Source organism: Nomascus leucogenys, chromosome 25, assembly GCF_006542625.1.
Source record: "Nomascus leucogenys isolate Asia chromosome 25, Asia_NLE_v1, whole genome shotgun sequence".
NCBI lineage: Eukaryota > Metazoa > Chordata > Mammalia > Primates > Hylobatidae > Nomascus > Nomascus leucogenys.
Genome location: NC_044405.1, coordinates 30,712,797 through 30,730,128, shown reverse-complemented (window position 1 = coordinate 30,730,128; position 17,332 = coordinate 30,712,797).

The window sequence follows — 17,332 nt, the reverse complement described above, 5'->3', positions numbered from 1 at the left end:
TCAAAAAAAAAAAAAAAAAAAAAAAAAAGGCATATTTGGAACCTTGGGAGAAAAAGGGAAGGAAGGATGGAAAGAGTAGAAATTCAGTTTCCTACAGAAATAAAAGCATAGCAAGGCATAAGAAGACACAGATTTAATCCATCTCCAAATGCACCATTCAGTTTTTTTCTAAAAAGAACCTACGTTTTTGCTGACCAACAAAAAAGGATGCTATTGGACAAAGAAACCTGGTAAACCACCCGTGTCCCTCGGCACGTCCGTTCCCAGCTAGAAACACCTGTTACTGCTAGTGCAGGAAAATCCAAGTGCTTTTAAAATAAATAGAAAAAAGGCATGCAAAATCCCTTTGGGTAAATGATGTTCTCCAAGTCACAGACACTCCTGAAGTCCATCATGGCTCTGAGAGAGGAAAACGGGGTGTGGGCACTAAAACTTCTTCAGCTAATGGAACTCAGAACTCCCACCCAGCGATGCAGTCCAAAGCAAAATGAGTAAAAGCTGAGAAACAGAAATGAAACACTAAAAACACCAGGAACACAAATGCACAGTTAAAACAAGAAACTGTGAAATGAGAATTAATTTAACCCAGGAAATAAATGAAAGAGAATGACACAATTAGCCTAGAAATGAGACTAAGTTACAAGGTACCAAAAGAGAGAGAGATTCAGCTGAGTGTGAGGCAGGACAACGGAAGGAGGCTGATCCATCCAGGCTGACTTCCTGGAACTAAATCAAATGAAAGCTCCTCAGCAATGACAGGGATGTGAACGGCTTTGCAACTAACTGCACTTCACCCTCTCCGTTCACAGCATTTACCCTTTGTAACTTCATATGCATCCTCCTCTCCACTTACACAGAGCACATACTCCAAGTAGCATCCTCTCCATCTACAGTAGGGTGCATTCTAAGTAAATGACTCTGACTTCATTCTCTTCATTTTCATAGAATACTCGCCAAGTAACCAGTGGGAAACCTCTAGAGTATTGAAACCCCAGAAAATTCTGTAAGCTCCTGAGCCCCGATGGTCAGGCTGCTCCCACACCATGGCGTGTACTTTTGTTCGCAATAAATCCCTGCTTTTGCTTTCCTTGCTTCGTTTGTGTGTTTTGTCCAATCCTTTGTTCGAGACGCCACCTGGACACCCTCTACTGGCTCCTTACTGCATAAGGAACACTGCAGGAGGACTGAGAACATAAAGAGAACATGAGGCCCACCAAGAGGTGAGAGACGCGCAGAGAAGCTGCCAGATACTGAGCCCAGGCCAACAAAGACCCAACTAACACAGACTGGAGTTCCCAAAAAAGAAAAGCAAAACTACGAAACAGACCTAATACTTAAAATCCTAGAAGCGTTCTTAGGAAAAAAATAATCGACAAGTTGAAAGGCTCATCGTGTACTTGAACAAACTGACCCAGAACGGTGGCCCTGAAGGCACTCCCCGGTAATGATTACAAATGAAAGAGAAAATTCTTTGGGACTCCAGGCAAAAAGACCAGCTCATTCACAAAGGAAAGAAAATCAGCTGGGGATCAGACTTCCTGACTGCAATGTACAAGGTAAGTGAACAGTGGAGCAATTATTTTCATAAACTCAAGTAAAAATAAAGTGTGACCAAAGGATTTTATGTCAGCCAAACTGTCCAAAATTAAAGCTCTAGAGAAATAGTTTTAAATAGCTAAGAACTCAATGAACACTGTGTTTCCAGGCCCAAACCTACTACAAAAGAATCTCCCTCAAGCCAAGAGACTACTGGGAAACTTGACATAAACAAAAATAACAAATCTGTTGAGCACAGACTAAAACAGGAAGTGAGGATAAGGATGGAGGTGGGGTGTGAAACAGCTTCTTACTGGGAAGCATGCTGTTCTGCAAAAGTAAAAATACAGCAAATAAATCAGAGGTAGATGAATCAGAAAAAAAGGAATGTAGAATAAGCTCATAGACTGAAGCATGAAAAATAGGTGGGAGAAAAGAATCCCACCAGACAAGCCAAAATAAAGAGGTCAGAGGAAGAAACAAGGGACTAAGGGGCAATGAGAGGTGTTATTGTAACAGTAGCCAGCAGGACAAAACATAGACCTTCCTAAATGCCAGAAACAATAGAAAAAAAAAGCAAAGACACAAACCACATTTAAAAAATAAAAAGATGCACAATAAATAAAACATGACACACACATTAAATACAGGAGCAAGTTATGTGGCAGTTGGGACTGGACATACCGGTCCTAGCAACACATGAGTAAATGTAAATGGTTTTGGCCCTGTGAAAAGTTTCCACTTGGCTCACAAAGCCAGCTCTGCTTTACACAAGAGACATGACAATTGCCAAGTGATTTGAAAAGGCTAAATGTCAAGGAATGAGCAGAAGCACGTGAGGCCAATGCACCAGGCTGAAGAGCAGGGATTGCAATCTGCCTGTCAGACAAGGTCCAGCCTCACCTCAAAGCAGGAAGCAAGACCAAGAAGGGCATTTCTTGATGCCAGAGGACCCAGTGCACAGCGAAGCCATATGAGTTAAAATTTCTACTAGAACCCCCAAACACAGAAGCTGGCTTTATAATGCAGAAACTATAGGTGTTGGGGAAAGAAACAGAAACATAAGAATAGCAATCATTAACACACGACTGTCAGCCATGGCAAGGTAAGGGGTCAAAAATAACTCAACATGGGAGGCCGGGATGGGCGGATCACGAGGTCAGGAGATCGAGACCATCTTGGCTAACACGGTGAAACCCCATTTCTACTAAAAATACAAAAAATTAGCCGGGCGTGGTGGCGGGAGCCTGTAGTCCCAGCTACTCGGGAGGCTGAGGCAGGAGAATGGCGTGAACCCAGGAGGCGGAGCTTGCAGTGAGCTGAGATTGCGCCACTGCACTCCAACCTGGGGAACACAGCGAGACTCTGTCTCAAAAAAAAAAAGAAAAAAAATAACTCAACATGAAAGAGAGCTAATAACAGGAGGTAGGTCTTAGGGACATTACATCAATCTTTGTACTCCAATAATAGAGATTATATTTTCTTCTTAAACATACTTGAAACATTCAGTAAAAAAAAAAAACAAAAAACTAGCTTGTATTAGGGCACAAAGAAAACCTCAGTAAGTTACATGAAATAGAAATGGCACAGCCAGCAGACAGCAGTCTATGCTAACAATGCAAGACCAGAAAATAATGAACTTTAACCAAAGGCTATTTCCTTGGTAATTTATATCATTTTAGAAACACCTAAGGGGAACTGGTTCATGATGTATATCAATATAGTTCTAGATATCTCCCTAATAAGTCCCTAAATTGGTAAGGAACCCCATGAGACCAGACACTGGGAGAGTGACGTGACAGAACGACACGTTCCTGCAGTGACCCGCCTCTTCCACCCTCATGCACACGCCCGCCCGGGGGAGCCTGAGAGCAGGCCCCTGGGGGAGCTGGATACAAGCGAGATGGAATCTCCATGCGGAAATGCTCGGCAGCCCCCTTTTCGGTGGGAAACATAGCTGTTTAGGAAGGCAAGGAGACGGGGGAGATGAAGGCGGCGTGGGATCCCCTTCCTCACCTCTGGCCTGCTCTGGCTGTGAGACCCCGGGAGTTACAGCAGAGCAATGGCTTTAACATCTTGCTGAACATGCTGAACTGGCTGCCACAACAGATCAGCTTCAAAGGCAAGGACCCTAAGGGTGTCACATTCCCTCCTGGGCTCAGTCCAGACAAAAGCAGTGCACTCAGCTGCAAACTACACACATGCATACACAGGCAAAGGCACACACTCACACATGTGTGGACACAGGTGCTTAAGCAGCTCACACACATGCATACACAGGCAAAGGCACACACTCACACATGTGTGGACACAGGTGCTTAAGCAGCTCACATGCATACACACGGCAAAGGCACACATGTGTGGATACAGGTGCTTAAGCAGCTCACATGCATACACACAGCAAAGGCACACACTTACACACATGTGCACACGGGTGTTTAAGCAGCTCACAACATTATCCAGGCTCTTAAGAAATGGCTTCAGCTTCACCAGAAGGTTTCAAACCTCAGACAATCACAAGGCAGCGTGCTGTCTCTCTGTAACATTCTCCTCATGCCTCTCAGCATCAGGGCAACCGCTTCAGACAGGAAACCATGACTTGGTAAGAAATCATCTGGTGGCAGGTGCCCCTTGCTAACCAAGGCTGGTTAAGATTAACAAAAGGCATAAGAGAGCAGAACTGTCGGTGACCCCTCCGTAGGTGGACTCCTTGGGAATCCAGGTATGGTCCTTTTATGGAGAAGAGTTTAGAAGATATTCAAGCTGATACCTTAAATCTCTGGGGTACCCAGTAAAAAAGTCTAAGAATTCATAAAAGGAAGCTTCTGATGAACGCAAAATTTTTTTCAACCTTAAATAAAGCATATATATATATATATATATATATACTGTATATATAAAACTATATATAAAAATAAAGCATATATAAACTTTATATATGTATATAAAGCTTGTATATATATATGCGTGTGTATACTTTATATATATGTATATAAACTCAGACCAGTCTTCTTCTTATGAATCTGCCTGGAGAGGAAGAAAGAAGAACCATGGTTTCATATGTACCAGAGTTTGGACCCTAACGTTGCCACTTTTGTGGGCTAACATCCAGAACTATCTCCGTTCTGTCACGTCTAAGATGAGGAAGCCACGCTGCCCTTGTGGTGTGCGTGGAACCATGCTGCAGGGGGCACTGACACACAATGCTCATAGAGGAGTGGGGAGCCCAGCCTTTGCGGTACGCATGGAGCCATGCTGCAGGGAGCACCATCGGCAGGGAGCACCAACACACAGTGCTCACAGAGGAGTGGGGAGACCAGCCTGCCTACCATATCCATTACTTCTGCCACACAAAATCCTCCAGCCACACTGAATTCTACCCTGGCAGGTGTCCTGCGGCTGTGACAATACTGGAGGGAGGGTGGAGAATGTGACCCCAGGGCTCCCTCACCTCGGGCTGGGTGACATCTGGACCACGTGAAGGGCTCTGAAGGGCAGAGCAGCACCACCCACTCCTGCCACCCAATCATAAGAGTCCTGAGGTGCTGGGGCACCTCCCACCCAACATGTCTATGCTCCATGCAGCAGTGCGCAAGACCTCCCTCAAGTGGGGCTCTCACCAAGACGGCAAAGCATTTCGTAATGCAGTGGGTCAATCGTCCGGCTCAAAGGGCAGCCTTGGAGCTGGACAGACCAGCCCAATGAAAAATGAGCACGGCCTCGTCCGCAACCAGACTGCCGGAGCTGGGGCCTGCAATTCCGGGTAGAAACACTGAGAAGAAAGACTGAAAGAAGCTCAAGGAGAGAGACGAGCATTAATGGAGGAAGAATGCTACAAGAAGGAGCAGTGAGGTCAGAGGTCACAGGCCCCAAATCGCCCATCTGGTGGGAGATGCCAACATACCTCTCTCCTTTACACTTCACACAAGTATACCCCACAAAAGTAATAAAGATGCAGAATATATTAACAGCACAAAAAACATGATAGTGCATATGTGTGTCTGTGTATATATAAAACCCTGTACCTGACAAGCAGAGGTAACACATTCTCCTAAGGCTCTCAGAGAACAAAACAAAAATTGATAACGTTTTAGTTCACAATGCAGGTTTCAACAAATGTTGAAAACATGGAGTCCACAGAACATATCTCCTACTCAGTAGGCAATTAAATATCATTAGCAAAAGATAACTTTACAATTCCCTTGGACATAACACTTTTTAAACATTTCTAGATAAGAAATGGATGAGATCAGAAAACAGACCTCAACAATAATAAAATTATTGCATGCCAAAATTTGTAGCAAACAGCTGCAACAGAACTCACAGTAAAGTTTACAGCTTTTAAAAGGAGTAAAGAAACACAAAATTAGTGAGTCACGAATCCCATTTAAAAAGTTAGAAAAAGAACAGAAAGTATCCACAGGAAGTGGAAAGAAGGTAACAATAAAGAAAAGTTCAGAAGTTAAGCAAAGAAACAAAGGCAACTGAGAAGATCAGTAAATATAAAATTTGGTTCTTAAAGTCTAAATAATATACAACCCTCTGATGAGATTAATCAAGAAAAACAACTGCAAAGGCACAGGGGATGGCAGTCACGTAAAAGAAGCCATGCCTTCTGGTTCTGAACAGGACGGAATAGACACCTCTCTCCCTATACTTCCTGCTGAGCACAGCCAACCACTCTCGACATTACATGTGGTACAAACAGAAGAGAACCCTGAAAGCTGGAGGGAAGAAGGGGGACTTGCTGGGCCCTTGAGATTTGAAGAATGACACAGCAGTGAGTTCACTATTCCTTGGGTTTCTTATTTGTTTGTTCACTTTGTTTGTGTTTCCTCCTGTATATTTCAGACAGGTCACGGGAAAAGCTTGCAACTTAAAAATGCCAAAGGATACACACCGGGAAAAAAAAGTCTCAAGAAAACTCTCTCTAGGGAAAGGAATGGGAAAGGGGGAACCTAAATCAGAAAGCATTTGAGAATACCTGCCCTACTCCATGCAGAGAGGACAGGACACACACAGTGCCCTGCCCTGTCAGCGGGGCTGCGCTGAGAGCCTCAGCTTCCACTCCCACCCAGCAGTACCAAGCACCCTTCTCCCCACCAGTGATGTCCCCAGGATCCAGGGAGGAGCCTGGATCTCCACCCTAGCTTGCTGGTAACAAGACATCCCTCCCCCATGGTGTCAACAGAGGCCAAAACAGAAGATTGATGTAAGATTCAGACTCTCATAACATAATAACCTATACTTCCAGGACACAAACAAAAATTATTTGTCATGCCAAACATTAGGCATACCTCAACATGAAAGAGAAAAGAAAATCAACAGAGGCCAACACTGAGATAACAGAGATGCTACAATTCCCTTACCAGGATTTTAAAGCAGCTTCACTGAGCTTTTTACAGACAGGCTTAAACCAAGTTTCTAAAAAAGCCTCAGCAAATAAGCAGGCGATATGGAGAACGAACAAACAAACAGACAAAATAAAAAATGAAACAGACAATCTCAATATCCCTACAGCAATTAAAGCAATTGAATTTATGATTTCTCACACCAAGTGGGAATCTAGGTGAATATCCTGAGAGCAAATGGAGAAACTCCAAATCGTACTTGTAGACTCCAAGTTCCAGGAAAGTAACAAGAAAACACAACACAACAAAAAAGAACTATTAAGGAGTTCACTGGAAATTTAAGCCATGCTGAAGGGCCTAAGTCCTCAAGGATCTCAGAAATACACAATGAAGATTCACTTCTGCACAGAGAATCGCCTGGAGAAAACTGCCCAAAGCAAAACACAAATTCAGCTAGCCTGGAACACGAGGCATTTTTGTATTGAAAGTGCTAGAGAAAGAGAGATCCAGAGGAGGTGAGCCCCAGCACATACTGGTGGTGACAAAGGGCAGTGATTGAAGGCAACAAACAGCTCAGCGTGGAGAGTGAGAGGCTGTGCGTCTCTAGACAACAGAGTCAGGGAAGGGAACCCTCCTGAGTTGAAAGTGATTTCCAGAGACAGAAGTGTCCACACACAGGGGCCTCAAACATATTTCACCATAACAACAGAGAGACCTCTTGGTTGTTGAGGCTAGGAATGCTACTTTGGCTCATTCCCAATTCCTCTACAGAAAACTTTCTCCTAATAGTCCAGGAAGACTCTTATTTAAAAATGGGACACAAAGAATTATGATCAAATCCCATATGAGAATATTACCAAAAAGAAGTAAAAGTATGATAAATAACACAGTAGCAGATAATGAAAATATACCAAAAAACTATGGACACAAAGAAAACAAAACTCATAGCGTAATACGTGAAACTGAACTAAAAATCGAGAAGATAACCATCATTTTAGAAGAACATAATTTAAAATAGTATTAGAACATCTCAGAAGTGGAATGGCAAGAAAACAGGAAGACATTTTATTATTGACGGAACTCACGAACAAACTAGATTTTTGTTTTCAGAAACGAAAAGTAGAAGAAATGTAAGAGTAAGGAGACATCACAGAAGGCACAGGAATAAAACAGAAAGAAGAGAATGAAAATAATTAAACAGAAAGAGAGGTAAAAAAGGTTCAGGAGAACATGACAGACACAAAAGACAGGCAAAAGAGATCCAACATACATACAACTGTGATTCCTGCTGCATCTTCCAAGAGTGTGGAGAGACACACAGTCCTGCATTAATGACGAGAATATATTCTGAGAAATGCACTGTTAGGTGATTTCATCACTGTGCAAACATCGTAGAATATACTTACCCAAACCTAGGTGAGAGAGCCGACACACCCAGGCTACATGGTATAGCCTATTGCTCTTAGGCTACAAAGTGGTATACAACACATGACTGTACTGAATACTGTAGGCAACTGTTGACACAATTCTAAGTATCTGTGTATCTAAACATACCTAAACAACATAGAAAAGGTACAATGAAATATGGTATAAGAGATTTTAAAAGGCCGGGTGCAGTGGCTCACATCTGTAATCCCAGCACTTTGGAAAGCTGAGGCAGGAGGATCAGCTGAGCCTAGGAGTTTGAGACCAGCCTAGGGAATGTAGGGAGACCTCAGCTCTACAAAAAAATTTAAAATTAGCCTGGCATGGTGGCACATGCCAGCTATTCAGGAAGCTAAGGTGGGAAGACCGTCGGAGCTCAGGAGGTCAAGGCTGCAGTGAGCCAATAATAAAATGGCATACCTATCTAGGGCACTTATTATGAATAGAGCTCACAGGACTGGAAGTTGCTCTGGGTGAGTCCATGAGTGAGTGGTGAGTAAATATGAAGGCTTGGGACAGGATGACTACTGTAGACTTTAGAGATACTGTACACTTAGGTTATCCTAATTTTATGAAAATATTTTTCTTTCTTCAATAAATTAAATTAGTTTACTGTTAACTTTTTTTTTTTTTTTTGAGACGGAGTCTCACTCTGTCACCCAGGCTGGAGTGCAGTGGCACAATCTCAGCTCACTGCAAGCTCCACCTCCCGGGTTCACACCATTCTCCTGCCTCAGCCTCCTGAGTAGCTGGGACTACAGGCGCCCTCCACCATGCCCAGCTAATTTTTTTGTATTTTTTTTTTTTTAGTAGAGACGGGGTTGCACCATGTTAGCCAGGATGGTCTCGATCTCCTGACCTTGTGATTTGCCCATCTCGGCCTTCCAAAGTGCTAGGATTACAGGCGTGAGCCACCGTGCCCAGCCTACTGTAACATTTTTACTCTATAAGCTTTTAAATTTTTTTATAGTACTTAGCTTAAAACACACACACACAAATTGTACAGCTCCACAAAATATTTTCTATATATCTTTATTCTATAAGCTTCTTTCTATTCTTAAAATTGTTATATTTTTATTTTTAAACTTTTGGTTAAAAACTAAGACATAGGGGTAGGCGTGGTGGCTCACGTCTGTAATCCCAGCACTTTGGGAGGCCGAGGCAGGTGGATCCCTTGAGGTCAGGAGTTGGAGACCAGCCTGACCAACACGGTAAAACCCCGTCTCTACTAAAAATACAAAAATTAGCCAGGTGTGGTGGTGGGCGCCTGCAATCCCAGCTACTCGGGAGGCTGAGGCAGGAGAACTGCTTGAACCTGGGAAGTGGAGGCTGCAGTGAGCCGAGTTCGTACCACTGCCCTCCAGCCTGGGCAACAAGGTGAGACTCCATCTCAAAAACAACAACAACAACAAAACTAAGACATAAACACACACATCAGCTTAGGCCTACACACAGTCAGAATCACCATGGCGTAAAGCAACATATTTAAGATACTAAAGAGAAAAATGTGAACCAAGGATTTTATGAAGCCAAATTACCCTTCTCCTGTGAAGGCTACAGATAAAAAGATATGACTCCACAAGAACACAGGAAATATTTTTCTGATGAGCCCATCCTGAAGAACATAATATAAATGGGGTTGGGCCAACCACAAAATAATTGGAGAAGCTTTGTCATAAGGTATGGTGGTAAGTGTCAAACACATTTAACTACTGAACTAGGACTAAGTGACGGAGTTAAGGGTGACAGGGTAATATGTAACCATTAAATGTGCTTAAAATATAAAGTTAATACACTAATGAAATGGGAGAAGAGGTGGGAGAGCAAACAAAAATTAGGAGTGGGAGAGGAGGAAGAAGAGATTTCTGGCTAATTTTAATACTGCTTATAATAGTAAGTCAATAGAAATTATGTAAAAACAGGGGTTTATGTGAATTATATAGTGATAATGTAAGGCCAAGAAAAAAATACAAACCTTCCTAAAAGTGAAAAGAAATATGAACATGGAGGAAAAGTTTACTAAGTTGAAGAATTCATGTATGCCCACATTTGTTCATGTTTTCAAAAAGAAAAAATAGAAAGATTAAAAAAATTAAAAGCTACTTACAGGAGAAGGAAGGGAACTGAATGGAGAGAAAGGGAGGAAAGTGAGACTTTTGTGAATAGCCCTTGCAATAATTTTGACTTTAGAATCATGTAAATGTTTGTATTTTGCATAATCAAATGCAAGAATTTCAGTTGAAGCCATAACCACAGACAGAAGGACTGTGGGCACTGACCTTAAAACACAGGAACCTGACTGCATATCCTCAAGGGAATATATTATACAGACAGAAAAAAGTGCAAAGAAATATACTGCTCTAAATTTAGTCATTAACCATAACATCGGTATTATTCTCCAAACCTGTTATATATTTATTTAGGCTAAAACAAATAAGTAATCATGGTAATGATGAGAGAAAAGAAAAACTAGTATAAATTTTAAATTTTAAGTTAAAATAATGTAATCTTAAATATGATTTAGAAATATTTATCTTAATTTTCTCTTCTTTGAAAATTACAAACATTTCTTATTTCTGTTCACTAAATTATAAAAAATCAATGACAACCCAATTGCAATAAACAGTCCTAATACTCATGCTGTGGTCTCTAAATACTACTCCCCAAATAGTATTATTATTAGTAGTAGTATCAGGACAAAAACAGGTCTCCTAAAAGAGTTTGATTCCAGGCGGTCTGTGGAAGAAAATATAAAAGGTAAGGTGGGAACACATATGACAGAAGGCAATAAAGCCATCCAAGACTGATGTGGTTACATCGGAAAGCGAGAGGAGCCCAAAAACCACAGAACAGTTTGAGTAAAGAGATGGCAGCTGCACTGGCCAAACTCCACTGTGTGTATAACATCCACCAGTTAACAATGATGCTTCACAGGGAGAGAAAGCAGGGAAAGACACAAACTCACAGGACAACACTGGGGCTTCCAGAAACCAACTCATCCCAGTGAGAACAACTGAGTGCAAGAATGAAGCATCTATCCTGCCTTTCTGGCATGAACCATAGTTTAGGTAACCAAACAGCCCTAGTGGATGAGGCAAATGTTATTCCACATAGATGAATCCCAACTAATAAGTACAGAAAGAACAACACAATTAGAAAATCACCATTCTGCAGCCCCTAATGGTGTACTGCATCCAGGCAATGACCATCAGTGAATATTGACAGCAAGCTGCAAGGCTGGTGGGGAACCCAGCAGTGGCAGATCAGGCTGACCCCCTAAGCTCACTCCTCAGTCTCAGCACCAGTGAAGGAGTGGCCAGACCACATGCCTCATCACGCCATGCGGAGCAACATGCAGTGCCACCTAGGAAGCTCGCTCGCCTCACAGGAAAAATAACTCTGAATGGAATCACGCCTCAGATCCACCAGGGCGAATATGGGGTTGCAGGTGGGCCCTGCACCATGCCAGAGGAGGCAGCCAGCCAAATCCAGAACGCGGGCATTCCACACGGCCGCTACCCGCAAGAGGCAGACAATCCAGGGCTACAAGTGGGCCTTCGACATGAAACCGCCCGCAGGAGAATTTCCACATGCACGTAGCCATGCCCTATAACGCGAAGCTAGGGCGCCGTGGCCTGTTCTCACAGCGCCATCCCTAGGCTCCAAGGGCCAGCATCCTGGGAGCTCCGCAGCGCTGTGCTGCTGCCTGTGGCTTGGACACAGATGTCACATAACATCATTTCCGCTGGAGGCACAGGCCTGCCCAGATTAAAGGGAGGGTCACAATCCCCTTCCTGGTGGGAGATGCATCAAAGTCACAGCACAAGAGCGTGTGGAACGGGAGATACAGACCACAATGAAACGTTATTTATATTCACTGTGTTGGCAAACATTCAGAATGTTGGTGGACTGTAGATCATCCGTGGCGCTAACACGCTGCTGGGGGATGGGAATCAGTACCCGCGCTTTGAAACAAAAACTGACATGGTCCTGAAAGTTCCTGAAAGTTCATCTTTCACAGACTTTATGATGCAGCAATTCCACTTCCTTAAACCAAAAACACCTCACGTGTGCACCAAAAGAAACACACAGGAATGTCCATGGAGGCATCACTCACAATGGCAAGCGAGCTGCGTGACCCTGCTGGAAAAACAAATAATTATGCATATTCATACAGTGGCACACTACGCAGCCGGGCACACAAACTGCCGCTCTGCCCAGAAACACACACCCATCTAAGACACCTTGTGTGTGACTAAAAAGAACAGGTTTGGGAAGTCTATGTAGGGACTGATACCACTTTCTAAGAGTTCAGAAACAAGCCATCATGTGTAATAAAATAAAATTATTTTAAAGAGAAGAGATGAGAAAACAAAATGCAGGATCACAGTAACATCTGGGAGAGGGGGATCCAGAAGAGGAAGTACCCACGGCAGCACGGGTCATCTCGCTTAGCCTGGTCCTGGGGTCACGGCTGTTCATTAGAAAGCTATGCTCCGCAGCTCACGTTAAAATGTCACAACATTTTAATGAATACACTGGAAAGTGCAGCCAAGTACTGCAAGCAGAAGAGCCGGCACAGGTGATCCCGGACCAGGTACCGCTTACAAAGGATGGCAGGAAGGCCAAGACGCTGTCATGGAGATGAGGCCCAGCAGGGCAAGAAGGCATGACCAGCAGGCCTGGCCACAGGCAGCAAGCACCAAACCCCATTCCAGATGCCAGGAAAGGCACACACAGGCCTGGCGCAGGTGGGCTGTCCTCTGGCCACTGCCTGGGTGGACTGGTCTTGGAGACTGGACGGTAAGGACTGGGGGGAGTCAGGGTCCACTTTGGAGGCAGAATTGGGAGGGTTTGAATCAGATGAGTAAGGAGGTACCAGGAAGGGGGTCCGAGGTTCCTTCCGTTTGTATCCCCCACAGGTCTGCTGACATTGGCCACCGGAGCGGGGCAGCCCACGGCCAGGAAAGCAGGCAAAGCTCCGAGCAGACAAGGCAGCCCCTCTGTAAGGCTGAAGGAAGAGCTACTGTGGGTGGCCTGGACTCCTTGTCATCTTGGGCCCCACCTTGCCCCTCTGGTGATCAAGGACTCCCAAGCTTCTTGTTCAGATTCTGGAAGACGGGCAGCTTTTTGTTTGGTGAGGTTACCATGCCTGCGGCCACAGCTTCCCCTGTGGAACCGAGATCCAGACCCCGCCAGGCCTGGGGCCTGTTCCCCTGGGGCTGCTGTGACACTGGCTTTCTGCACTCTCCTCTCCCCAGGGCATAAGGCCCAGACCTCCTGCAGGTCAAGCTCAAGACCCTGGGCCCAGGGTCTGCCTGTCCCTGGCCCAAGCTGGCAGGTGTGGCCTGGCTAAAAATGGCTCAGGAGAAGCTGATCCGCTATGCAGCCTAGTCTGCCAGAGCCAGGGTCCAGGCCCCATGGGCAGCTCGCAGGGAGGTGGGGCCATGCCCAGGCTCTGTCTTCCTCACGCAGGGGCCATGTGGCAGGCCAGGCCCAGCACACGTGAGTGCTCAGAATGCTGAGGCATATTAGGTTTGAACACTGGAACTGTATTTCTGCCTCTCTGACCTCTTGGATGCACAGGGACTTGCAGAGCGGCTCCTTAAGGTGCTCACCGCTGTTGCGGAAGCAGAGATTTACTACGAACCCAGGCTGGTTCTACAGCACACCTCTGGGGATAAAGCAATCCAAACTGGATAAATCTCTTCCGAGACATAGGGAATGCGTTGTCAGTCTGCCCCCTCCTTCCATGATTAAGTTTAGGAATTCTGGGATGTGGCTTCTAAAGCCAACCTTTCTGACATGACTTGCCTGATGCCCTGAGTCTCTTAGTTAGACAATGAAACAAATGTAGGAAAAAAAGGAAATGAGATCCAAAACACACAGCAAAACTCGGAGTGTTCTAAAAGCACGTGTGCTCTGGAAAGGAACTTGCACCTGAGTGCAGTGATGTGATCCTTAGACTTGTCCTGAGTGTCCGAAAGAAACGATGCAGGAGGCAGGACTCCCAGGAGGCAGAGTGAGGGGCTCAGCACATCCCCTGCCCAAGACAATGACAAATGGGATGAAACCATCAAAATAGCCACTTTAGGATGCTGGAAATCAACTAAAGGCACATTATAAATTGAGAAGCATTTATTTAAAGAAATAAACAGGCCGAGCATAGTGGCTGGTGCCTGTAATCCCAGCACTTTGGGAGGCCAAGGCGGGTGAATTACCTGAGGTCAGGAGTTTGAGACCAGCCTGGACAACATGGTGAAACCCCGCCTCTACTAAAAATAAAAAAATTAGGTGGGTGTGGTGGTGGTGCCTGTAATCCCAGCTACTTGGGAGGCTGAGGCAGGAGAATTGCTGGAACCCGGGAGACGGAGGTTGCAGTGAGTCGAGATCGTGCCATTGCACTCCAAACTGGGCGACAGAACGGGACTCCGTCTCAAAATAAATAAATAAAAATTAAAAAATAAAAAAACAAACAAACCTACTTTGCCTGGGGTCCTTTGCCACACTCTTGAGGAGCATCCCTGGACCCAGGCCCATGGGCCCTGAATTGCCACGGCTGCCCTGCAGGCACCCATCGGCCACCCCTTTGGGTGAGTCGGTGAATCACAGAGCCAAAGACTGCAGCCTATGCCAGGCCCCACGCACTGTGTGAGGACCAGGAAAAAACTCTCAGAAGAATGGACACCCATGGTTCTGTGGGACACGAAAGGGAATCTGCACAGCCGAAAGTCCACGCCTGGGGTGGGGGCTCAAGAGGGTTAAATGGCTGCACTTTCCACTCATGAAGAGACCAGACACCACCTCAACCGAATCCCCAGCAGGATTTCTCCTGGAGCTGCACAGTGTGGAAGGTCCCCTGAAGGAATTAAGGCCCACGTTTTCCAAAACTCTGAAAACCCTGTGTTCCTGGCACAGCAGAGCAGCCACGCCAGCGGGCGTCAGGGAGGACGACACGCAGGGAACAGAGGTGACTGACCTGAGGGGTCATGGGGACTGCGAGCCCCTTTCACAAAAGGTGCCGGTACAATCAGTTTTAGACCAAAAAGTTAAAAAATCACAGTCTAATTCTAATCTCACCCACTACATCAATGTAAGTCCTTGTAGAATTTTAAAAGTAAGAGTTGAATAAAACGACAATCTTATCTCACCCTTAGGTTGCACAGACCGATATCCTATAAGAGGACAGCATGGAGGGGGAAGACCTTACCCCCAGCTAGGGCCCAGGTCAGCCTCATGTGTGAGTCACAGTGACAGGGTGTGCCCGATACCATGGGGTGACAGTGGGCCTTCACCTCTGGGGGCTTCCTCCTCAAACTCATAGCCCCTTCCTGTACCCATGAGAAAAGCATCAGACAGATCCCAGCAGAGGGATAGCCTGAAAAATGCCTGATTAGTCCTGCTCAGGACAGTCAAGGTCACCAAAAACCAAGAGTCAGAAACTCACAGCCAAGATGGGTGTGTCCTGTGCCAGGTCCGCCCCTTGTACTCCTAACCCTGTTCCTCACTCTTAACCCTGTCCCCTGCCGGTCCGCCCCTCGCTCTCCTAACCCTGTCCCCTGCTGGGTCCGCCCCTCGCTCTCCTAACCCTGTCCCATGCCGGGTCTGCCCCTCGCTTCTCCTAACCCTGTCCCCATGCCGGGTCCGCCCCTCGCTCTCCTAACCTGTCCTGGGCCGGGTCCGCCCCTCGCTCTCCTAACCCTGTCCCATGCCGTATCTGCCTCTCACTCTCCTGGCCCTGTCTTGGGTCTGTTATCTGCTTAACTGACTATAATTTTTAAAGAATCATTTTTTAAAAATCATTTTAGTCACCTGGAAAGAGATCAGTCTTGCTATGGTTGATTTATAGCTTCTTGGGGTATGTGTCCAGTTTTAACCATGAAACATTTGAAAGAATGCAAAACACTGGAGAAGGCCCCAGAAAAGGCAAAAGAGGGGCTAAAGAAATGGGACAGTGCGCCAGAGGAAAGGTTCAGGCTGCAGTGGGGGCTGAGGAACCCCGTCATCCAGGCTTCCAGGATGACGGTGCCGGTGCCTGTGCCTGCAGGAGTCCTGCCAGCTTCTCCTGACCTTCAAAAGGGTCAAACGAGCAAATGGTCTCACACTGAACACGGAGAGATACCGGAGGCTATGAGTGACAGTCGCACGTTGAGGGATATTGTGAAACCACTTCCCAGGGCGAGCAGGGAAGCAAGCTCAGTTCCAGGTGTCCTCCAGAGGATGAGCATGTGAAATATCATTTCTCAAGGCTCATGATTTTGGGGTTTGATAAATATCTAAGTTGTCAGGAAAGAGAAGGTAGGAAAATGATGAGAGCAGGTGTCAGAAACGCCAAGTGACAATGCACCCTGAGGAGGAGCCTCCCCTGGGCGGTGCCTCCCTGACACTGCCGGTGCTTTCAGGACGGAGGCTCGAAGGGCCAGGGCAGGGCTCTGCTGCCTCCCATGACCTGGAGCTCCAGTACAGTAGAGGGAACAGAACCCCAACCCTAGTCTGCGTGACAGCCACAGACCACCAGCAAGAAGTGACAAGAGCAGGGAAGGGAGCAGAGACAGGCTGCAATGTGTCACAAGCAGTCAGCATCACACGGCAGGACAGGAGGGTCCCGTGGAGAAGCCAGAACAAGAACCAGGGAGACAGGTGAGGACGAGAGTTCTAGAAATGAGTTAGGGGAGGGGGCAGGGCCCACAGCAGGGTGCAGGCAGGGGAGAGTATTCTAGAAATGAGTTAGGGGAAGGCACAGGGCCCACAGCATGGTGCAGGGGGAAGAATGTTCTAGAAATGAGTTGGGGGAAGGTGCAGGGCCCACAGCACCGTGCAGGGGGAAGAGTGTTTTAGAAAAGAGTTGGGGGAGGGCGCGGGGCCCACAGTGTTGTGCAGGGGGGTACTGGACCTCAGTTGAGGACCTGCTGGGCTGGACATCAGGCTGGAGCTCAGTGTGTGCTGGGCCACAGTGTGACCCAGGAGTCACTGGCGACCGTGAGGGTCTTGGAGCCCCTGCGGAATCCAGGATTAGGGAG